Genomic DNA, 25,063 nt, shown 5'->3' on the forward strand with positions numbered 1-25,063 from the left:
AAGTACAAGGCCCTGTACAAAGTGCTAGACAGGCAGAGTTAAACAGATATTAAAATTGGCCTAGATCCTGCCCTGGTGGGTCCTACAATTGACTGTGGGAGGAACTTCTTAGGCCAATAAAACACATAACTAAGACTACAATTGCAAGAACTGCTGAAAAGAAGGCAATAGCATAATGAGAGGATATAAATAGGTGCCTAACATGGTCTGAGCATTTAGGGAATGTTTTCCTGGGGATGCTGATGAGGATGAGTAACAACGTGTGCCTCTGAGAACCCTATGAATGGGGGCCTGATCATCTTTCGAAATCCAGAACACATTCCATTCTGTCTGAGAAGCTGATTATCTTTCCCAAGGATACTCGGAACTATTTTCTCATAAAATTCCCTCTCTTTAGGGTACCTCTCTGTGTCACCACTGGCCAAACACTCTTCCTGGCTGGAGCAGCTTCTGTGGAAGGCCACATAAAATGGGGTACTAAAGATCAAGTCCCAAGCCATTACTCTTGTTTCAAAGGCTATCATTAGATGGACTGCTCACCCCTCTTTTATGTCCACTAGAGCTCTGTTTCTTTCTGTCCTTCTATACAAATATACAACCTGTTTGATAGTGAAGTGCCATTCTGAGTCAGGAATGCTTTATGAGTTCACCACTTCATTCACCACAGTTTACAAAGTAAAATAAAAGGCGATAATAGCAGTTTTTCCTTTGTTTCACAAGTTTATCTATGTAGTAACTTTTCATTGCAAGAGAAAAATTTTTTTAAAAAAGTGAAAATAATTCCAAGGGTAGTTAGGTATTTTAATGTGTCTCACTGCATACAGCAATGTGACTGACAAAGGAAGGCCAACATGACCGAGTCGCATCTCCTGTGGTTCACTGGCAGTAAACATTTTAAGACCCTAAGCTATCTCATTTTATCCTTTTGGCAAAGGAGAAGCTATAAGGTTAGGTGATGGGTGGATGTTGAACTGATGTAGAAGAACGAAGGTAGAGCTTCATGATTATTTTTATTCATCTCTAGCTATTGGCAATGGGATAGTAAAAACAGACTGTTTTTAAACTTCAGATGGAAAATATCACCCAATGTTTATTTCTGTGTATTAAAATCCTCAATGTTAAATATGACACAAGGACTATGTTTTTACATTACATTTCTAGTGAACACTTTAATAAATTCATTATTCACTTAATGCCTCTTCCCCAAGTGAAATGGAAAATGATTTGGTTAATTCGTTACTTAAAAAAAGAGCAATCGCCTTAGGCTACCTTCTAGACTTTATTTTTTGTCATACTTTGCCCTCACTCATTATATTTCAGAAAACTTAGTTTCCTTAACTTTCACATAAGGGCTTCATTCATGAAGCCTATGGTACTGCCTATTATTACTCACCTTCAGGCCTTCCATTCCCAAGGAAACATTCTCTAAATGCTCAGACTGTGTTACAGATATCTCTATATACACATAGATATAGATATATACAGATATACACATAGACATAGATACATACACACATACACACACACACCTGTACATATACATTCTTATTGCACCATGGTCTTTTGAGCACTGCTTACCACAGTGATCAGATATTTATGTATTTTGTAATTGTAACGGAATTGTCCCTATCAGGATTTGATAGTACTTGCTTCTACTAGTTTAGGCTATCAATTCTTTCTTTTTCTATACTGATTTCTAATCTATACTGATTCTACTGTCAAGTCATTCTTCTTAAGACAACTGTTTCCAGTCTGAAACTCTTAAAGAGGAGAGATAGAAAGTAACCAAATAATTGATAATGCTGTGATAACATACACAAGAAAGAAACAATAGCTGCCTCAAGGAGCAACTGCCCTTTGAAAGCTGGGAATTAGGAAAGGTTTTATCATAGATCCCTTACTTGGGATCTGGAAAATGAGGAGGGGTTCATTACAAGATGAGGGGAGATGGGAATTCCAGGACACAACAGGTGCAGTTAGTAGTTCTTTACACCTAAAATGCAGAGGATAAATATATGATTAAGGAAATTTATGAGGCCAGAGAGATGTAGAAAGGGTTCATTTGAAATTTAGACTATTTTTTGGTAGGCAGTGAAATGTCAATGGTATAAGTATGGCAGGGAATGAAAGGAGAACAGGAATACCAGGTAGGGGCTAGAAGTCCTTCAAGCAAGAGGACGAGGTTTTGACCAAAGATGGTGGTAGTGGGTATGGCCACAAAGGGTAGGAGAGATGGGAGTGAAGGAGGTAGAATGGATCTGACACAGATGATAAGAGAGCAATGAGACTGAGGGAGAAGGAAGCATTTAAGGATGGATTTCCAGGTCCGCAGCTTCGATCACTGAGGAAACAGGTGATGGCAAGAGTTCTTGGGTAATTTCAATTACAAATATGCTAAGTCTGAGTTCCGTAGAGGACATTTAGATAATAAGTGGTTGGACACACAGTTCAGGGATTGAGGAGAGAATGAAGACATAGAGATACATGCATGTATTACAACTGCTATTGCCAATAATTCTCATCCAGATGAAGGGAGGACTGGAGGAAATGCTTAGGATAATTGGTTTATTCAATAAAAAGAAGGACCTCACATCAAAGAAAGTGCTCCTCTTTTCCCCAGAGTTTTTCCTTTTGAAATTTGCTCTTTGCTCTTACGATGAGCTAAATTACAATGAAACACACAACCTCAATGGAAAGAATTATGGACCTTGGAAATGCAATAACACATACTAATTCAGACAAATCAAAAGACAGTTTGAATTACTGAACATTCTAGGAGCAGACAATTGTCTGTTTTTAACCAGGTTAAAAAATACTATATAGCGGGCGTCACAAACCAGATAAGAGAAAGTATTTCCATGAATACAAAACAATTTCATTGTGTGGATATATATAAACAAGGGATTTCAAAAATTCAATGCCCCCAAAACAATATCCACTTTAATTTTACATCAGGGCTTCTCAAACTCAGCATTATTGACAATTTTGGGGTGAATACTTCTTTGATGTAGGAAGCTGACCTATGTATAGAATGCTTAGCAGTATCCCTGGCCTCTACACATTTGATGCTAGTAATACCTTCCCCACCCTGACAATGAAATAAAATATCCCTACACATTACTAAATATCCCCTGGGGAGTAAAATTGCCCCAGTTGAGAATCACTGGTTACCTTGATAATTAATACAATAACCATTTAATTTTTAAAAAGCTGTACAGAAGTAAGTGTGTTTTAGTTTCCCAGCTCCTGAAACAAATACCACATAATGGGTTGGCTTCACAACAGGAATTTACTGGTTCATAATTTCAGAGGCTAGAAAGTTTGCTTCCTCCTAGGGTTGGGATCTGCCAGCTGGATAGCAACCTTTGGCTTTTTGGTTATATGGGGATGCATTTAGAGTCGTCCTGTCCTTTTTCTTCCAGTTTCCACTGACTTCCACCTACTAGCTGATCTCCAGGGCATGTCTCTCTGTGTTCGATTTCCTTTGCGTATAAGGATTTCAGCCATTTTGAATTAAGAGCCACTTCATTCAGAACTCATTTACAAATGGGCTCCCACTCACAGAATCAGGGGTTTGGATGTGAACATGCCTTTTGTCAAGCGTATGATTCAACTTCCAACACCCCATTTTAGTGACTATAGATTCCAAATTAAAATGGTCATAACTGATGAAGACTTATTATAATCAAAACAGGCAATTCTTTCCCTTTGGTACAGAAAGCAGCACGTATTTTTCTGTACTCTGTAATGCCTGGCTCCTGTTTGTCCAGATGCAATGACTGAATTCACTTTTATGACCATGACTGCACTGATTATTCAGGAATCATAGGCCAATTCCGATCTCCTGCTGCAGTCATTAGTCATGAATCATTTCTATGGACACCATTAGAGTAAATGAATAGGTAGATGATTGGTCAGTAAATGAAGTTCACAACTTTTTCATCCTTCTGAAAGGAGAAAGTAGGCTGATGTATTCACTTTTTACACTCAAACTCATAACTGCAAATGTTGTATTGAGTCCTGTCTTCAGTCTCCTGTATTTACTTGTCTCTTATTCTGGAGCTAGCAGAAAGAACAAGTCTACCTATGGGATGCAGGGACACAGAGGCCAGAGGGTTTCTGAGAGAAGCAGCATCACAGGCAAGAGGGAGCCTTCAGAGGAAGGGGACTGATGAAACTCTGTACTGTCCTTGGCTGTGAAAAGCTGATACGTGCCCTGGGGCACAGTGGTCTCCATACCCTTGAGGCACTGGTGGCTTCTTTCTGGCCTCTTTCAGTGCTCTTAGCTTCATTTTCTAGTTTGAGGATCAATATCATTGATCATCAGGGAAACACAAATCAAAACCATAATAAGAAACAACAGGATGGCTACTGTTTAAAAAATCACACACAAAAAAAGTACTGGCCACGATGCAAAAGAGAAAATAGGTACTCACAAATTGCTGGTGACACTGTAGAACAGTGCAGCCACTGGGCAAATCAGTTTGGTGGTTCCTCAGCAAATTGAAAATATGAGTACCACGTGACCCAGCAATCCCACTTATTGGCACATATCTCTAAGAATTGAAAGCAGGGACTTGAACAGATGTTTGCACACTAATGCTCATGACAGTGTTATGTGCATTAGTTAAAAGGTAAAAGTAACCCAAGGGTCCATCAACAGATAAATGGATAAACAAAACTCAGTACACATGCACACGCACACACACATACACACAGGAATATTATTCAGCTGGAAAAAGAAATGCAGTTCTGATGCATGCTATATTATGGATGAAACTTGAAAATATGTTGAGTAAAATAAGCCAAACTGTGAAAAGATAGAAATTGCATGATCTCACTAATATGAAATACGTAGAAATAAACTTCACAGAGATAGGTAGCAGTTTATATATTACCAGGAATGGGGTGGGGATGGGAAAAGAGAATTATAGCTTAATGGGTGAAGAGATTCTGCTTGAGGTGATAAAAACATAGCGGTACCTGATATCTGTGACAGTAGCACAATATTGTGATTGTAATTAATATGATTGAATTGTGCACTTAAATGTGATTAAAATGGGAAATTTTAGGTTGTATATTTGTTATTACAATAAATGTTTTTGTTTTTGTTTTTGTTTTCATTTGTGAGCTCAACATTATAACAGTACAAACAGAACTAGGGTTTACAATTCATGAATTTTTTAGCTGATTTTATGAACTTTTTTGCTTCTATCACATTTATTGCAGTTGCAATATTTTTTTTCCTGTAGGACCTTCCCCTTCCATCATCCCTTCTGCCATTGTTTTTTCTCCTTCTTTTTACTAATGGAAGTTATACTTATGCTTATGAATATAGAAACTAATCCCAGATCCTGCTTTGTTGATACAGTAATAATAAAATGCATGACCACCACCCATTTTAGCCTGTGGTCTGAAGTCAGTGCTATATGTAGCTTCCATAGGAAAAAACAGAAAAGGAACTAAACTGAACCAGGAGTATAGAAGGGACAAAAATCTTGCCAAAGGCTCTATACACTAGTATGCAGGGAAGTGATACATGCACCTAAGTCAAGATGTGTAACACAGAATTTATAATCATTTATTTATTAAAGAACTACCTATATTCTAATCACTCCAGGTCTCTATGCTGGGTACCAGGGACACAACAATGAATGGGGCACGACCTATCCTCTCACTCAAAAGCCTAGTTGATTAAGGAGGCAATTAGTTGGTTAAGCCTAGTTGGTTAAGGAGGCAGTAGAAAAACCAGAATAAATACCATTATTAATTTTCTACATATTAAGCTTCACACAAAGTTTTACGAAATAAAAAGGAAACTACATTACTTTCAAGAGAGTAAAAACAGAGCCTTAGAATTGGTGGAGACTACAAAAAACTTGAAAGGAAAATTATGAGCAATCACGAATATAGAAAATCAGTAGAATCACAGATGGCGTGCCATTCTCTTTAACGTTGAGCTTAATGTTTAATAGTGTTAACTGCCTCATGAATATCTTCATTGCTACTCTTGAAATAAACATTCAGAGCTATTAAGTGACCATGTTGTCATACTTCTAATATAGATCATTTTTGAACTGGAAGTTATTTCCCAATGTCTTATCAGAAACATGCTGTTATCTTACTTTATTTTATAAGGATATATATGCATTTAAATCGAGCTACAATATTGCATGCAAGTATTACATTCCTTCTTTACTTTCGCTAAGGATTTTATGGAAAAGGCAGATCTCCTCGTTTCAACCTTTTTTATTATCTCTACCTTATGCTTCATTGGGTATGAACAATCAATAGATACTTTTTAAAACTAATTAAAAAATAAATTTCTTTTCTGTCCAAGTGCACAACCGTGACTGTGTGAAAACAAACCTAAACCTAAACCTAAAGATGAGTCTAACAAGCACCCAGAAAACCCAGCCATTTAATTTTGGGTAGATTTTAGTGAAATCCTATGATGGCCCACCACTATTTCAGGTGTATTGTTTCCTCAGCAGATTCAAAAGAAGATCAAAATGCAGGTTTTAAAACGAGCTCTTAAGGAAGGAGTTTAGAATAAAAAGAATTTCTTTATGATTTGTTCATTTAGCCATTTAGCTAAATTTATTTAGCTATTATTCATTTAGCCACCCTCTTGCACCAGTGGTTTTATGACATATGTTGTCATATTCATATTTCCAGGGAATAAAAGCTCTAGATAAAACGCTTTACATTATATTTTATACAAAAGATAGTTTAGTCGTCTTACTTGTTAGATATAAGCAATGTAAAAGTTGAATCTGGCATCTTGCAAACTCCAAGTTCTGTGATACAAAATACTATTATTGCAAAATGCCTTACAGAAATACTGGCTTGGAAAATACATTGAGATGCTCAACTTTACAACTGATTGGGATAAATCTGAATTAGCCTGGGTAAATTACAATGGGCTACAAGCTCACACTCCACACATATGCATATTCACTTCGATAGAAACACCATTCAAATGACTTCAACAGTTGATCACATTTAAGCAGAAAAAAATAAGGTAACCTGAATAGGGTCTTAGTGTTTACACATGGATTTGATAATTCACACGGCTGTACCACTAACTACAGAAGGGAGTGAGGTGACTAGCAGCAACCGAGAAATGCTGGATGTTTCAGGACATATTTTTTCTGAATGTTCCTTAAAATAGTTGCTTGTTGCTGTATATTTAACATGTTAGCCTTGTTATCAATTCAAATGTTGTGACAACTGGAAATGAAAGCTTTTTAATATTTGGGGGAAAAGATTAAAGCATTGCCCCTCACAAAAATCAGAGAACTAATTTTCATCAAATAAAAAAAATAGAAATCTACAGCTGAAAGACTAAACCTAAGACATTTCTGAAGTTTCTGCAGGCAGGTTTGGAAACCTCTCTTCTTGTTTTTTTAGTCACTCAAATAACTGAATGTTCCTTCATTTTACAATAAAAGCAAATTCAAGAAATCATATTTCGTATGTGAGTTTGTGCTCATGTGATTAGAAACGGAAAAGTAGAAGAGTATAATGATTGTGACAGTCTTCAACATATTTTATATTGCTTTAGAAATTCAGACTTTTATTCCAGGAATTCATAAAACTAGGTAGAAATGGCATTTTCACACAGGAAAATGGGACATCTCTATAAACGAATTTCGAGTTCACTGTCAAATGCCAATTAGGTTGACTTGATATAAAACCAGAATTGTGGGAAAATTTTTGGACACAAACATTCATTCTGACACTTTGCAGAAAGGCTGGGAGCAGTATGGGTTTATTTAGCACAAACCCCTTCTTTCTCTGCAATGAACATACAGAGCTCAACTTTGAAATTCTTGATAATGCAACATGAGTTGACCTTGTATATGTATGGGGTGGGGTGAGCTGTGGGTGGTGGTATGGGGGGCTGTGAAGACTGAGTTAGCAGAATTCTGGAACACTGATCAAGAAATGACAACTTCTTGGGCAGGCCACGGTGGCTCAGCAGGCAAGAACACTTGCCTGCCATGCCAGAGGACCCAGGTTCGATTCCCAGTGCCTGCCCATGTATTAAAAAAAAAAAAAAGAAATGACAACTTCTTTATAGGAAAAATATTTAACCCATTCTGACCCCCTTACTACATGAAAATGAAAATTTTTTCTGGAATTATAACACATCACACATCGGAATTCTAGAACACTACATGCTGATTGAAGCTTAATGGACATCTGGTATTAAGAGTCATTAATAAATATATTCATTATCTGAATATTCATTATTATAGACACTCTTTCAACTCCCCATCATAGATGACTCTGATGGAAATGCAAACACTGACAACCAACAATCTCTCAATTCTTAAACTCTATGGACCTTGAAACCAGATCAGTTTTTTCTAAATAACTAAGCTCAGAGTATTTTCCAGCCTTTCCTTTGGTTAATTTTTTTCTAACTATCCAGTATGCTGAATTTTAAAACTAACCTCTTTCCCTGACCCTCCTGGGCTCAGCAGACCTCCAAAGCAGTTACCAACTGAACAAAACCTAAACACATTTTCACTGACAAACAACTGGAAGAAAGGAAAGCAGTTACCGTCTCCTCTGTGGCTTAATATCAATTGGCTTGTTGATGGCAAAAGGTGATCCATGAACATAAGCACTGCGGAATTTAGGCACCTTCCCCAGCGTTAGGTACTCACAGCTGGTTGGCAAACTCATTTTATCCAAAAGGCAGGAAGTCAAAAATCAATCTTAGTAGTCAGACCAGCATTCCTGGGAATGCTGAAAAGAACGTTTCAGGTACTGGATTTCATACATCTGCTGCTCACTGCTTGCCTGGTGCCTCTTTTCTTCAAAAGTACGTAAACGCATGGTTTCCCAGAGACTAAATGCATCACCTTGTTTTCTGTTCATGGATACGGGAAGCTCATTGCTTATTTTCAACCAGAGTCAGGCTCTGACCAATTACTGGTTGAGCAGATGGAGGAGAAATTCTGTAGCTCCACAGAAACCCATTTCCACTCAGGCCAAATCTCTGAGTAGGCAGCAGCTTTAATCCATTTTTATCTAACATCCAAAAGAATGCTGACCTGATACAGTAGTGACTGGGTAATCAGAGCTATTTACTGATATACCAAGCATGCATCTGATAGGAAGGGAATAATCAATTCTTTACTCTATTTTCAGAGGGGGGGAAATTGTTTTTTAAACAGACTGTAGACGGCTGAGAAATGAGATGAGCACATGGAAATGATTACGGGTAGTTTTCCAGTTTTCTGGCAAAGAAAAAAAAAATTGTGGGTTCTTGTTCACAAATGACGGCTCACAATAGAACTAAACTCAGCCTCTCAGTAATATAAAAATTGTAAGCAGAAGCTTTTGGATACCAACACTTTGAACATGACACTAACTTTTTTTCCTCTTCATTAGAAACATTTCAGAAATGAAACCTCTTTTTTGTGGATGAATAGCTATTGAGCAACTGATGGGGAATTCTTTACTAATTTTTTGTAAGCTGTTTTTTTTTTTTTATAAAAATGAAAAACAAGTTTGAAAAATTAGAAATGGTACCAAATAATTCTATCTAAGAGACCAGAATCTTGGAGAAAATTTACACCTTTACTCAGCTGAGAGTTTTCACCAGTGCTCACCCCATTTTGTAGTGTTATAACAATAAAACTACAGAGGCCCTTGCATATAGCCTAAATATATGAGTTCAGAGTACTGTGAGCAATGATTTATATATTTGAAAAATTATTTATTATCCAGGATTTGAACATACACAATCTTTTTATTTAAGAGTCCTGAGACATAGGCAAACATAAAAAGCCTTGAGAAGAAGCTTTATTTTATTTTGTAGTGGTCAAATTCAAACACTGCTTGAATTCAAAGAGCATACAGTGCTTAAATTCAGAAATTTTAAGTTTGAAAGGGAAGATAATTTTCCATTTGATAGCATGCATTCTACCCAGTGATTTTTGTACTGTATTTTAAATGACAAAATGATATGTTTATTTTAAAATGTCAAAGAGGTATACAAATGTTTGCTGTTTTTTTCCTTTCCAGTAATCCTATCCTTTTTCTTTATGCTTATTCCAACAGATGTGACACATACATACACACTACACACACACATATATGGAGCGGCTTCTCCTTTTTTATAAAAGTAAACTCATAAATAATCCTCTACGAATATTTTTGTACTTAAGAAATCATGGATACTTTTTCAGGTAATATATAAAGATCTAGTGTATTCTTTTTAATGATTGCCATAAGGTTCCATGGTATGGCTATGCCATTATTTATTGAAACAATCCCTTATTGACGAGCATATACTTTTGGACTCCTATAAATAATAAACATGTTTGATATTAAATCTTCATTGATTGAGCTTCTATTTCTGAAAAAGGGGTTGCTAGATCAGAGAATCTGTGCATTTTTCACTTTAATGGGCTGTGGCAATTCACTCATAAGTCACATAGGAAGACAATAATTTTCCCACACTGTTAACATATGATCAATCGGCATTCAAATCTGTTTCTATCAAATGGAGGATTATCTTTCCTTTCAAACTTAAAACTAAGGTAACTGATTCTCCAAAACGATTGCATGTGACTCCTTGACAAAATGAAACTTGTTATTAAGGTGCTTGCAAAGGTAAGTGCACTCTACCTGAAATGACACACATCTGGACCTATAGCACTGACTGCAAAGGTAAGTGCACTCTACCTGAAATGACACACATCTGGGCCTATAGCACTGCTTGCAAAGGTAAGTGCACTCTACCTGAAGTGACACACATCTGGACCTATAGCACTGATTGCAAAGGTAAGTGCACTCTACCTGAAATGACACATATCTGGACCTATAGCACTGATTGCAAAGGTAAGTGCACTCTACCTGAAATGACACACATCTGGGCCTATAGCACTGCTTGCAAAGGTAAGTGCACTCTACCTGAAATGGCACACATCTGGACCTATAGCACTGACTGCAAAGGTAAGTGCACTCTACCTGAAGTGACACACATCTGGGCCTATAGCACTGACTGCAAAGGTAAGTGCACTCTACCTGAAGTGACACACATCTGGACCTACAGCACTGACTGCAAAGGTAAGTGCACTCTACCTGAAGTGACACACATCTGGACCTATAGCACTGTTTGCAAAGGCTTTGCTTAGGTGGGCAAAGCCAGAGATTTGGAGGTTCATCAAAAATGAGAGAACACCACAAACAAAACATAATGAAAAAGAATTTTTTTTTTCCTAATGTGAAAATTTAGAGGAGATAAAATATGGAGAGAGTCCCCTCTATGTTTTCATTCTCCAGTAGGTTTTACTTAATCAGGATAATTCATAATTTGGGGGAAATGCCACATAATTCTATCATATAGAGGTAGAACCTAATAATTGTTAACTAATTGTGATGCATGACTGTGTGTAAATGACAGTTTTTGAGTTTAAGAGACTCTTTGGATCTATTCCCCCATCCCAGAAGTGCAATACAACATTTTTATGTGCAAACTAATTTGGGGATCTTTGCCCAGGACTAGAGGATAACAGCTGCTTTACACAAGAATTATCTAAGGATAACATTCCAAAGCTAAAGGGTAAGACATATACCTGTTTCCGAGACAAATATGTGTCCTCTGATGGGTAAAATTCCTTGGGTTCTTACAAGGGACATTTTTGTTTATACCTGGGCAATGATTTCCCACAAATCTGGCAGAGTGTCTTGGGGGATTACTTGTACTTAAATTGGAATGAGAAGAAATTACTGCTAAAATCCAACCTGTGAAGATGTTTGATATTTGTGTGGACTCTGGCCAATAAGCAGGGAGTGGCTTCTAAGGGAAAATCAAATTTTACTTGCTCCAATAATCCCCTTTCTCTGGCAGTGGGAAGAGGTAGAGGGGACCTTACCTTTGGGAAAATTAAAACACATCAGAGAGTTAATTTAATATAATGATTAGAATTACAGTCTGTAACAGGTTTATAGCAAATTACGGTACAAATCTTATTAATGAAGGAATAGATTTTCCACCTATATTTTATTTGTCTTTGCATACTGGGATTTCTGTGTCAGACAGGTACATGCATAGCACAGATGTTAATAGCATTAAAATTTTCACTCATCCCTCCTATGATTCAAAGCTCTGAGAGCCTTCAAACAAGGGTGAAAATCACATTAAGGTATCCGAAACATCAATTTTCTTCAGTATAGTAAAGGTCATATTGCTGCAATGTCGTGTCAGAGCATTTAGACACGATTGCTAGCAAGAAGGCAATAGGACTATTCTCCTAATAATTTTATTCATCTTTATTAGAGAAGATACTTCCAGTCAGTAGATATCCCCAGATCTGAATTTGGCAATTTGGAAAACTGAGGAATGTGTTTAAGACATAAGGGTATCATCTGTTCATGACCATATCAGAGCCCTAGAACCTGAGGAAGGTTCTAGCAAGAACCCCTTGCTTGTGGTGAGGAAGGACACCACTCCCTTCTGTGCCAGGCTCTGTGCTCTTTGCCCACTTCCTTGTTTGGAGAATCACAGTTCATGCTACCCTCATGTCTTTTGACTCTTCTCACCTCTGATCTACACCCTTCCTGGTGAATGCATCTAATCCAATGACTTCAAACACCATCGATGTGCTGAAAAACGCTGACATTTTTATCCAGAGTCCACACATTTCTGCTGTCATAATCAACCACTTATGGAGAATTCCATGTGGAGGTCCCACAGCACTTAATTCCAGCATTTATAATGTAACTCACATCAGCTCTCTGTCCCCACCCACCAAAACAGATTTCTTCTTGTATTCTCTGGCATAACCACCATTCATCCAACAACCTGAAAATCATTTGGAACTAGGCCACAAGTCCTAGAGATACAAATAATATTAATTGTAACAACAGATGATAAAGCACTAATCAGGTTCTTTTCCTATGCCAGATACTGTAGTAGGCACGGATTAACTCATTTAATCCTCATAAAGCACTATTGTTATACTTATTTTGCAAGTGGGAAAAACCTGGTATAGAGGGAGACAGGCACATGTTTCTGATCATACAGAATGGTGAGTAGTGGAGTTAGAATTGAGAACCAGTTGGTACTCTTGCGAGCTGACATAAGCCATGCTTTACGAAATTGAACATAGCAGAGGAAGAGTACTACATGTCTGATCCCTTCTTTAATGTTCAAGAAGATATCAGACCAGGATTACCAAAACTGAGGCAAATCCGAGAAGTCCACTGAAAGAAGAAAAGCTACTGGGGGCTAATTTGAAATAAACTAGAGGAGTGTAAAAAAGGAAGACCAAGAAAGATGATCACTGTGTTGAAGAATGCATTAGGCTGTGAAATCAAAGGGTTGCTCTTTTCCAGATGATGGGTTGGTTATAACAGTGGTCAGGTTTTTGGCAAGAGTGGAGATGGCACTGTTGAATGGGTTCTCCTCAAAATCAAAACTGGGAAAAGTAGCATCGGTCACTGACACACTATTAAAATGGAAGGCAGAGGAAAAATTAGAAAGTTACAGAAAAAAGATTCAAAGGAGAAATGAAGTAGAAGAAAAAGGTGCAGAGAAGTTTTGGGTGAGAATTAAGAAGAAGCAAGACAAAATGAAGTTAAATGGAGATCTTCAAAGAAGTCAATGAACCCATCAACATTAGATATATAGAACATCATTCAGGTTCCCAGAGAGGCGTAAATAGGAGAATGAGAAACAGGAAGACAAGAGGATGAAGACATATGTGAGTGTGAAGATTTAAGCATACAGAAAAATTACAAATATTGGCAAGTTATTTAGGAGAACATCTGTAATAGAGTTGGCACAGCACAATAGCCTATCAAGATACAGTAGATTTAAATCTCAAATTGCATAGGACCAACTTCTACAGATCATGACTAAAAAATATTCTTAAAAAGGGGCACCTAGAAAAATGTAAATGCATCCTAGAGAGAGACCACTGAGCAGTTAGAATTCTCTAACATTGGTGAAAGTTAAAAAAAAAAGGGGGGTGTTTACATGATTATAATGTTTTATTTTTATTTTTTGTACTTTAGAAGGATCTAATTGTTCACTGACTTGAAAAGCTAATGGGATGCTATTTCACAATGTAAGTAGCATGGATATGGTCAATTGCAATTTATGGCTGTATTGGGATGCTTGTGGGATTTTAAGGGCACCAACAGATAACTCCCTTCTTTCCCATCTCTTTTTTTTTTTTTTGGTGCTTGGTCTGGGAATCGAACCAGGGTCTCTCGCATAGAAAGTGGGCATTCTAACAACTGAACTACCCATGCACCCGACCCACACCCACACACACACACACCTCATTTTGAAACAAACTGAAAGGTAAGACACAGGAGTCAGAGGAAGATCAAAACTTCAGCTTTATTAGTGATGAAGCTGAAACAGAGAACAAGGTTGACTTGCTCTCCAATTAGGCTTCTAACATTTCTCTCTGACGGAGGGCCCATGAGGGTATTCTGAGACCAGTAAGCGCTCAAGGAAGAGAATTCACACATGCTCAGTTCATTCTCCCATTATCAAGCCCTTAAGACACTTCTCTGTTGGGAAGAGAGGAATGAGGGTCCAGAGAACTTGTACCCATATTTCTCTCTCCAAGACGTTCCCTTCCCCGAATGAAAAGTAAGGGGGAAATAGTCCCTTCAAAAAAACTGATATCAGAGGCACTGTTTCATTAACACTACTCAGTTCTAACTTGCTGTAGAGGCGGGTAATTTTCAAGCTTCTGATAAAATTGGGAGTTTTCATGGAAATATGAGCAGCCACTGTAAGCGATCTGCTGCAGGTTTTGACTAAAGAAAACTTACCTTAAGAATTAGAAGGAATCTTAAATATCATGTGATGCATCTAACTAATAAATTTAAGAACACCTTGATAACATTCCTAGCAGACAGTAATTCTACGCCTTCCTTCATTCCTCCAGCCACAGGGAGCTCACTTCTTTAAAACAGACCATTTACATTGCTGGGCAAGTCCAAAAAAAAAAAAATTAAGTTTTTTTTCCATCTTAATCTAGATCTGCTTCCCTTTAATTTGACCAACTAGAGGTAGGGACATACCATGTTGCATACCATTAGAAAGCTCCATCCAGGATTGGGAAGCAAAAATTATGAACGTTTTTAAAAGTTCACATGCCCAGGTATCTCCCTTAGTGACTTTGGGTGTGTGTGTGTGGGATTTCATAGCCTGGGAATAGAACCCAGGTCTCCCGCATGGCAGGCGAGTATTTGACCAGTGAATCACTCATGCACCCTCCCCTAGGATTTTCATTCAGTTATTCTAAGGCAGTTCCTGGATATCTGCATTTATTTTAAAGTCCTCAAAATGAGTCATATGCACCTGGGGATGAGAAACAGTAATGCAGGTTAAACACAGAGCATCCCTGTTCTTCAGACATGCCTGTGCAATCAGTTGTGACTTTTCCTGTGCAAGCCTAAAAGCTCACTTTTCAGGAGCACTGAGCAAGAGATGAGCCCTTTCTTCCTTTTATTAGAAACAGCAAACACAAGAAAATAGCAAAAGCTTACCTCCACTTGCACAGGTTAAGCTAATCAATAGTAGAGCTTTTATTAGCCCCTGACTAATAGGACCTGACTTACTTTTTCTCAAGTTTAACATGGAGAGCTTTAAAACAAAATAATGCAAGGGTCCTAAATCCACGGATTCTTCTAGAAGTGATCACGGGGACCTGGGCACCGCTACCCCTGACTCTAAGATACAGCAGACATGAGAATCACTAACCTAGTCAACTTCTGGGCCTCAGTTTCTCATCCAGAAAATGAATCATCATTGTTATAAATGTAAAGATACAGAAATTATTGGCATATGATTGGCTATTGTTTAATATTTACATTTTTGTAAAAAATAAAATAAAAGTGTATTAGTAGCCAAAACAAATGGGGAAAAAAGAATCAGTAATTCAGGCTCCAGAGAGAAAATTACACACGATATTGCATCTCAGTGGCTTTTATTGACTTAGTTATCTATCTCATCTCCCTACTTTTCTGTGAATTTTACTTTGAATTAATACTTCCAGTCATTCCTCCTCCTCTGTCTGTGACTTGATGATCATATGAAGCATGATAAAATGGAAATCTGGACATGTAAGTCTCTTAACTTGGAATCATTCAAGTTTTTTAACTGATAAAGTTTCAAACTTATACTGCAAAGCTTAGCATAGACACCCTCGCAGTCTTCCCCTGCCTAACTCTCTGTATGTATCTGCCACACAATTAACACTGGTAGTGTGCTCTGCACACCTGCTCTTTCACACCCCTGGGCCCTATGACCAGAATGCTTTTCTCTCCCCTCTTTGGTGAACTAACTCCTTTCAGGTGTCATTTCTTTAAAAAAAAAATATCCTTCATTCATCAGTTTTATTATGAGGCCTCTTAACGTATTTTCCATTTGCATATGGCACTAACATTTTTGTGTTTGTGTGTGATATATACACAAAAAAGCAATAAATTTCCAAGTACATTTTAACAAGTAGTTATAGAACAGATTTTAAAGTTTGGTATGGGTTACAGTTTCACGATTTCTGTTTTTTTCTTCTAGCTGCTCCAGGACACTGGAGACCAATAGAAATATCAATATAATGATGCAGCACTCAACCCATTTGTTAAATTCTATCTTCTCTGTTATACTCCTCCTTCTCTTTAAATAACCTATATACACAAAAGCAATAAATTTCAAAGTACATTGCAACAGTTAGTTGTAGAACAGATTTCAGAGTTTGGTATAGATTACAATTCCACAATTTTAGGTTTTTATTTCTAGCTGCTCTAAGGTACTGGCAGTTAAAAGAAATATCAGTATAATGATTCAGCACTCATATTCATTTGTTAAGCCCTACCTTCTCTGTATAACTCCACCATTACCTTTGATCTTTCTCCCACTCTTTAGGAGTATTTGGGCTATGCCCACTCTAACTTTTCATGTTGGAAGGGACTAAAGAGAATATGGGATAGGGAGATGGAACTAGGTGACGTTCTGGAAAGGCTGGACCCTTTGCATTTCAGGACTTACTTGGTCCAGGGACCTTTCTGGAGGTTGTAGGTTTCTGGAAAGATACCCCAGTGCACAGAACTTTTTAGAATCTTATATATTGCCCTAGGTAGTCTTTAGGACTGGCAGAAATGGGTTTGGTTGGGGATTGGCAAGTTACAATAGGAAGCAATGTCTAACTGAAGCATGTCTTAGAGTGACTCCAGAGTAGCCCCCTGACTCTATTTGAACTGTTTCTGCCACTGATACTTATTTTCTAACACACAGTTTCATAGTTGTTCATATTGATAACCTATCTCCAAGACACTACGGTTTCTTGAGGGCAGAAACTCTACCCTATTTGACTTTGTAGTTCCAGCAACTACAACACCACCTGCTTGTTAAAGAAAATGGCTGAAATTGTGAGATTCTGGATGTTTCAAAGGATCTGCTTATCTCTCCCTTTAACTCCCTCCTTCTCAGCCACTATCCTAGAAAATCATAAAAAAATTACTTTAAATATATTATAAGTAATGGAGTTATTTGGCACATGCTATCAAACCAAAATATTTTGCAAAGAATACCTACCAGAATGTGAGACCAATGTCTCTTCTTAGTGAACATATATATCTTTGGATATATATATGTTTTGTTTTGTTTTATATATGTTTTAAAATATTTACTATAAATATTAAAACATATATATATGTTTTAATTGGAGGCAAGGGAGATGTCCCTGTCTGGACCAATAGTTTCAATTGAATAAATAAAAATTATCAAATTTGTTAATTCAACCATTTGAATAGACATGGACTACACCTTTATTTAATCATTTTCCATGCTTGAGAATGAACAGGCAAATTTTAAATGCTCCCAAATTAATCCACTACATTAATCTTCTATTAAAGGCTAGCTACTTATATTCACATAACAGATTTTTCTAATAATCCACTTATTAAAAACTGGATATATCATACTTCATACAGTCCTGTACAACATGGCTTTAATCTGAAAGAAATACCACAATGCATATGAAGATTTAAATAAATATCACAAAGGCTGTCTCAGTGTTTCACAAAATGCTAAAAAGATGGGACCATCCTCATGAACAAATGCTTAAATAAAATATGGAATAAAATCCACTCAATTCATTCATTTTGATGAACTCATTAAAATGATGCTGAGATACTTCCCTAAGCATATACTATGATATGCTAATAGGTATCTTATGCAAACATGTGAACACAGAGAAACACATGCATATATTCCATAGCCAAATATACAAATATATCTGGGAAGTGCTAAGTTAAACAGTTTTTTTTTATTGGGGGGACAGGAATTCTCAAAGTTTTTATTATGTTAATGTTTGCTCTGAATTGCCAGTAAAGAATGGATAAAATATGTGGTGCCTTTCATGGGAATTTGTGAAGAAAATTTCAGGTGATATCATAAGAATTGTGTTTCCAAAATAATACTTAATGAGAGAATTCATATTTGTTGACGGTAAAATCTAGGCTATAAGATGCTATAGCAGAATGATCCTATATAGAATAAAGAATAAAATTATATGTATTCATTGAAAAACAAGAGAATGAAAGGATATATAATAGACTTCAAATAAACCTGATGGGCAGCAATGGATAGTTTAATTTTTTTTCTTCTTACCTATCTATATTATTTAAAATTTCGAGAATACATATTGTATTCGAAAATGATATTTTTTTCTAAAATTTCAAAATGCGGATTTTATCAATGGAAATGAAAAAAACATTGACCATGATTTAGTTACCAAATTACAAAGAAGAAAGTAATAACAATATTGATGACTTTCTCTTTGCACTTGGCATCTGTGGTATCTTTGGTATGTCGTCATATACAACTGTAAAATGAGTAAGAATTGTTCTGACTTGAGTAGCTAATTAAGAGAATCTAGTCCCTATAGGCAAAGGAGGCCCTAAAATCTAGTATCTTTTGTGATTAAAGCTAATAAGAACTCACAATGGAGATGAGGTTCATAGTCTATAGAAATGCTCCTCAAAACTTAAACAGTTAAAATGCTTTCTATATATGATTAAAAAACATACTGTAACAAAAATCAACCTACAGATTTTGGCAATGCTACTATCCCCAAAATATATTAAAATGAAAATGGGTGATGAGTTAAGAGGCAAACAGAGGAGATATGATCTTGTTGAGTTGAAGAAAAACAAAAATGCAATACCAGGAGGGCTGAATTTTCTAAATCTAGATAACCAGCCCAGATCTTTAAATTGGGAAATCTTCAAAGGGTAATTTATAAAGCTACCATAACTTGAATGAAATATATCCTTTAGAATATATACCTCCCCCATGATTTGCCCTGTACTCACCAACAACTTTCTGATCTAAGATGTGGTTTCCTGAGTGATATTATCCAGAAAATGGGTATCATACAGAATCAGTGTTGCTCACAGACCACTTAGGTCTTCAACTATAAATAACACTGTTAACACTCTGATTTATGAGCCCATCTCTTCGGAATTATATTGGCATGATTCATTCAGCCCCTCAAATTGTGAAAACTGGTAATTCCAGTTTTCTGATCTGCTGATCTAATCAACTGCTTTTAAATTTTTGATTAGAGAACCTGTAAATTTGCTGAAAAACCATATAAAAATGCATTACTTTTGTACCCTTGTTACAACCAGAATATTATAGTTGTAGTATTAATTACTATAATTTGTAATAATTAATACTATAATGATTACAAATCAATCAATTGCTTTTATTTTTTCAAGAAAGCATAGATTTCCACACGTTCTTATCTTAAAAAAAAAATTATTATCCATCTAATGGAATCCTCATTGTGAGTAATTTCTCTCGAAATCTTATTTTAGCTGTCAGCTGCTGAATCTGCAAAAACCCAGCAGAAATCAACTGACTAGGCAAAGTTAAGACTATTAAACCCACTATTGTAAGGGAGAAGACCACTTTGAGAAAGTCTTAATAGTGCTTAGAATGGGGTGGTCAGGGAAAAAAGGAGCTATATTATTTTTTATGGTCCTCATTTTTGTTCTAGAAGTAGGCCTGGTCCCAATATCATTTAACATGGGAACAGCTAATTATGCTGGATTCAGTCCAAATATTCAACTAAAATCCCACTGCTACTGGCAATCCTATGTCAACAAATCTATTATACATCTAAAGCTTAGTTTGAGCGTTTAAAAGAAAAAAAAAAATAAGTTGATGCTCATTCATTGAGGTTTCATGTAGGCCCACAGAATTTCCTAAGCTCCTCATATGCTGCTGGAATGTTAAATGGAGTGACATTTTGCTTTAGAATGTATGGAAAAGGAAACAAATGAGTTTAACATATGTAAGAGGCTTTTTAACAATATGACTTCTTCAACAGATGTCCTATATTACTTCCCACACGTTCATCCTTAAAAAGCACAGTCTACTTGCCAAAATACAAACTGTTGCTACTGTTCAGCTGCAAAAGAATTTCCAACAGTAAGAACCAGTAGAAAGAACTTAAAAACATTAAGTTTATTTCTAAATAGCCAAATGCCTTATAGCATTATGAAGTGAAAAAATAATCACGCTGTAAACTAGTTAGTCAAGCAAAGAGGAGGTGTATTTGACAAACACTGCTCTACATTTAGCTGCCTGATGATTTTTTAAAAACCTGGTGATTCATTCTTCCACCCCGGCCTGTCAGCCAGCCATTAGGTGAGCAGTAAATATATATATATACAAGAAGGGGATGACATAATTCTTATCCAGAAAAAAAAAATTATATAGTCCATTGGATGTCTAATTCACAGATCATGACAGGACTCATTCAATTGGCCATGGTATGAGAGAGAAATAAAAGGTGGTATAGCATTGGTGGTTCTTTTGGAAACCTTTTAGTTAGCTAACATCACATCAAGCTTATATTCAACATCTTTGCATGTATTCTCCCCGAAACCAACATTTACTTCTCTATGTTTTATCTTTTGTAATGGCCTTTCTCCTCCAATAAACCATAAACCCCCTTCTGGTAGGATCCATGGCTCATTCACCTTGAATTCTCTACAATGCCTAGTACTTTGCTCTGCATATAGTAGGTGCTCAGTAAATATTTATTTTTTAAATGACTTAAAATAAACCCATATTTTATCTTCATGAACTTTTTTTTAAATTTTTTTATTAATCAAAAAAAAGAAAAGAAATTAACACAACATTTAGAAATCATTCCATTCTACAAATGCACTCAGTAATTCTTAGTATCATCACATAGATGTATGATCATCATTTCTTAGTACATTTGCATCGATTTAGGAAAAGAACTAGCAAAACAGCAGAAAAAGATATAGAATGTTAATATAGAGAAGAGAATTAAAATAATAATACTAATAATATATATATATATATATATATATATATATATATATATATATATAAAGGAAAAAGAAAAAAACAAAAACAAAAGATACAAACACACAAACAAACAAAAAACCATATTTCAGCTTCATTCAGTGTTCCAACCTAGTTACATTACACTTAGGTATTATTGTGCTGTCCATTTTTGAGTTTTTGTATCTAGTCCTGTTGCACAGTCTGTATCCCTTCAGCTCCAATTACCCATTATCTTACCCTGTTTCTAACTCCTGCTGGTCTCTGTTACCAATGATATATTCCAAGCTGATTCTCGAATGTTGGTTCACATCAGTGGGACCTTACAGTATTTGTCCTTTAGTTTTGGGCTAGACTCACTCAGCATAATGTTCTCTAGGTCCATCCATGTTATTGCATGCTTCATAAGTTTAGTCTGTCTTAAAGCTGCATAATATTCCATCGTAGGTATACGCCACAGTTTGTTTAGCCACTCGTCTGTTGATGAACATTTTGGCTGTTTCCATCTCTTTGCAATTGTAGATAATGCTGCTATAAACACTGGTGTGCAAATGTCCGTCTGTGTCTTTGCCCTTAAGTCCCTTGAGTAGATACCTAGCAGTGGTATTGCTGGGTCGTAATCCATTCTGCCATTCTATGTCTTTTGATTGGGAAATTCAGTCCATTAACTTTTAGCATTATTACTGTTTGGATAATATTTTCCTCTACCATTTTGGCTTTTGTATTATATATATATCATATCTGATTTTCCTTCTTTCTACACTTTACTCCATACCTCTCTCTTCTGTCTTTTCGTATCTGACTCTAGTGCTCCCTTTAGTATTTCTTGCAGAGCTGGTCTCTTGGTCACAAATTCTCTCAGTGACTTTTTGTCTATAAATGTTTTAATTTCTCCTTCATTTTTGAAGGACAATTTTGCTGGATATAGGAGTCTTGGTTGGCAGTTTTTCTCTTTTAGTAATTTAAATATATCATCCCACTGTCTTCTAGCTTCCATGGTTTCTGCTGAGAAATCTACACATAGTCTTATTGGGTTTCCCTTGTATGTGACAGATTGTTTTTCTCTTGCTGCTTTCAAGATCCTCTCTTTCTCTTTGACCTCTGACATTCTAACTAGCAAGTGTCTTGGAGAACGCCTATTTGGGTCTATTCTCTTTGGGGTGCGCTGCACTTCTTGGATCTGCAAATTTAGGTCTTTCATAAGAGTTGGGAAATTTTCAGTGATAATTTCTTCCATTAGTTTTTCTCCTCCTTTTCCCTTCTCTTCTCCTTCTGGGACACCCACAACACGTATATTTGTGCGCTTCATATTGTCCTTGAGTTCCCTGATCCCCTGCTCAAGTTTTTCAATTCTTTTCCCTATAGTTTCTGTTTCTTTTTGGAATTCAGATGTTCCATCCTCCAGTTCACTAATTGTAGCTTCTGTCTCTTTAGATCTACCATTGTAGGTATCCATTGTTTTTTCCATTTTTTCTTCTTTGTCCTTCACTCCCATAAGTTCTGTGATTTGTTTTTTCAGATTTTCTATTTCTTCTTTTTGTTCAGCCCATGTCTTCTTCATGTCCTCCCTCAATTTATTGATTTGGTTTTTGAAGAGTTTTTCCATTTCTGTTCGTATATTCAGCATGAGTTGTCTCAGCTCCTGTATCTCATTTGAACTATTGGTTTGTTCCTTTGACTGGGCCATATCTTCAATTTTCCGAGCGTCATCCATTATTTTCTGCTGGTGTCTGGGCATTTGATCAGATTTCCCTGGGTGTGGGACCCAGCTGGTTGAAAGCTTTTTCTGTGAAATCTCTGGGCTCTGTTTTTCTTTTCCTGCCCAGTAAGTGGCGCTCGTGGCGCTTGTCTGTCTGCACGGCAGTCGGCCCGGGAAACCGCGCGTGGAGGCGGGGGTCGCTGGCCGCCGCGGCTTAGGAAAGTGCCGGTCCTAATTGCCCAGCTGGCCCAAAACGCCAAGCATGACGGGAGGGCCCCGCTATCCAACGTTCCCAGTCAGACCGGGGAGCCACGTGCGTGGAGGGGACCCCAGTTGCCAGCCACCCCGGCCGGGAAAACGCGCGCCCCTCGGGTATCTCACCGCAGCAGATTCTCCCTGCCCGTTCAGCTGTTCCAGAATGGGGTACGCTGTCTTTTTGGTCTCTGTCGTGACTCCAGGAGCTGTTTCGTATTGTTTCTGTTTCTTTAGTTGCTTTTCTGGAGGAGGAACTAAGACCCGCGCGTCTTACTAAGCCGCCATCTTCTCCGGAAGTCCCCCTTCATGAACTTTTTAAACTAGGGTGACCATACTAATCAGTTTACCTGAGACAATCCTGGCTTAGTGGCTTACACCAGGCATGATTATTAAGTAGTGCCTTCTTTTGCTCTCAAAAGTATCAATATCTGGATTATAAATCATCTGGTCAACATCTGGCCCTGGAACTGCACTCACATGAATGCCTTTGCTTCTAGATAGGAAGGAGCTCAAACACAAAGACTGAGTCTTACTCATTACTGCTTCTCCAAGTTTCTGTACCCTGCCTCTTCTAGAGTCTGCATTAATATATTATCGGTGAAGAGATGGATGGTTCAAGAAACAATAATAGATAACAAGGAAACTCATCTTTGATAAAGTAAAAAAGATGTATATCCAGAGAGGAAACAAAATACAAAGGATTAGGCAAGCAAATATTGACTAAGAAGTTCTTCTAAATTAGATGATACAAAAGTTATCTCCCTGTGTCCGAATCCAGATAGCAGTGAAATATCATGTTTGCTGTCAAATACTTCTAAGATCCCCAAGTGCACTCAGCACAGAGTAAGAGTTATCTGCAATGGAGGGAGAGATCAAGAATGCAGATGTTGAAACAAGTGGTTTGCAACCCTGCACTGCCATAAATGGGTAGATAACCATGGAGAGAAAGTAGGCCCTTCCACTATGTCCTATGACAGGTAAGCTTTATTCACTCACTCAAACTTGTTCTAGGAGCTGGGAATCCAGCAGCAAATAAAACAGACAAATATTCCTGTCATTGTGGAGTTCACATCCCAGTAGGGCTAGGTAGATGCACATACAATTAAGCAAAATACGCCAAAGTAGAAATGGCAGTAAGTGATGTGGAGAAACGTGGTGGGATAGGGGTGAAAGGAGAGCAGAAGCAGGGGTGAAGAGGGGTTTGTCTCACTGCCATGGGTCTCTTGCGCTTAGGATTTGGGAGATGTGAGATGACCAATCAACTCACTCTGACGACTGACTCAAAAAGGGATAGAGAGATATGAGATTATATAAAGATGAGGAGGCAGGAAGCAGGCATGGGCCGTTCCTGGCACAATATTTGTGAATGAATATATAAATGAGTGAATGAAGGTTTTTAACAAATATTAGCTCTGATCCCTAGCAATAACAAATCTGTTATCTGATGAAAAAAAATCGAACATAGTTAACATAATCTAGAATTTAATCATTAAGAATCTAAAGGTCGCTAAACTGAAACATCTCTCTTAATAAATGAAAAAGGTCCATCTTTCTTCTGTCATGATTCATTCCTTTGTTGATGGACTATTGGTGTTATCCACTAGATAATTTAATATAAAAGCAACGGTGATTTAGCAGCCACTTTGATAGAATTTTCCTGTTAAATTTGATCAACTAATCCCAAATCCAGGTCACATAGAATTTAAAGGCAATTATAGAAAACCTAAGTGATA

The 25,063-nt window shown here is 36.9% G+C and overlaps 1 protein-coding gene and 1 pseudogene across 20 annotated transcripts in view; one reads left to right on the plus strand and one right to left on the minus strand.

Moving 5' to 3' along the window:
• PDE4D (phosphodiesterase 4D) overlaps positions 1-25,063 on the minus strand; it is a 1,724,553-nt gene that overhangs the window by 473,821 nt on the left and 1,225,669 nt on the right. The gene's annotated exons all lie outside the window — the stretch shown is intronic.
• Positions 10,606-13,888, plus strand: LOC143646380 (G patch domain-containing protein 11 pseudogene; annotated as a pseudogene).

Source organism: Tamandua tetradactyla, chromosome 9, assembly GCF_023851605.1.
Source record: "Tamandua tetradactyla isolate mTamTet1 chromosome 9, mTamTet1.pri, whole genome shotgun sequence".
NCBI classification, from domain to species: Eukaryota; Metazoa; Chordata; class Mammalia; order Pilosa; family Myrmecophagidae; genus Tamandua; species Tamandua tetradactyla.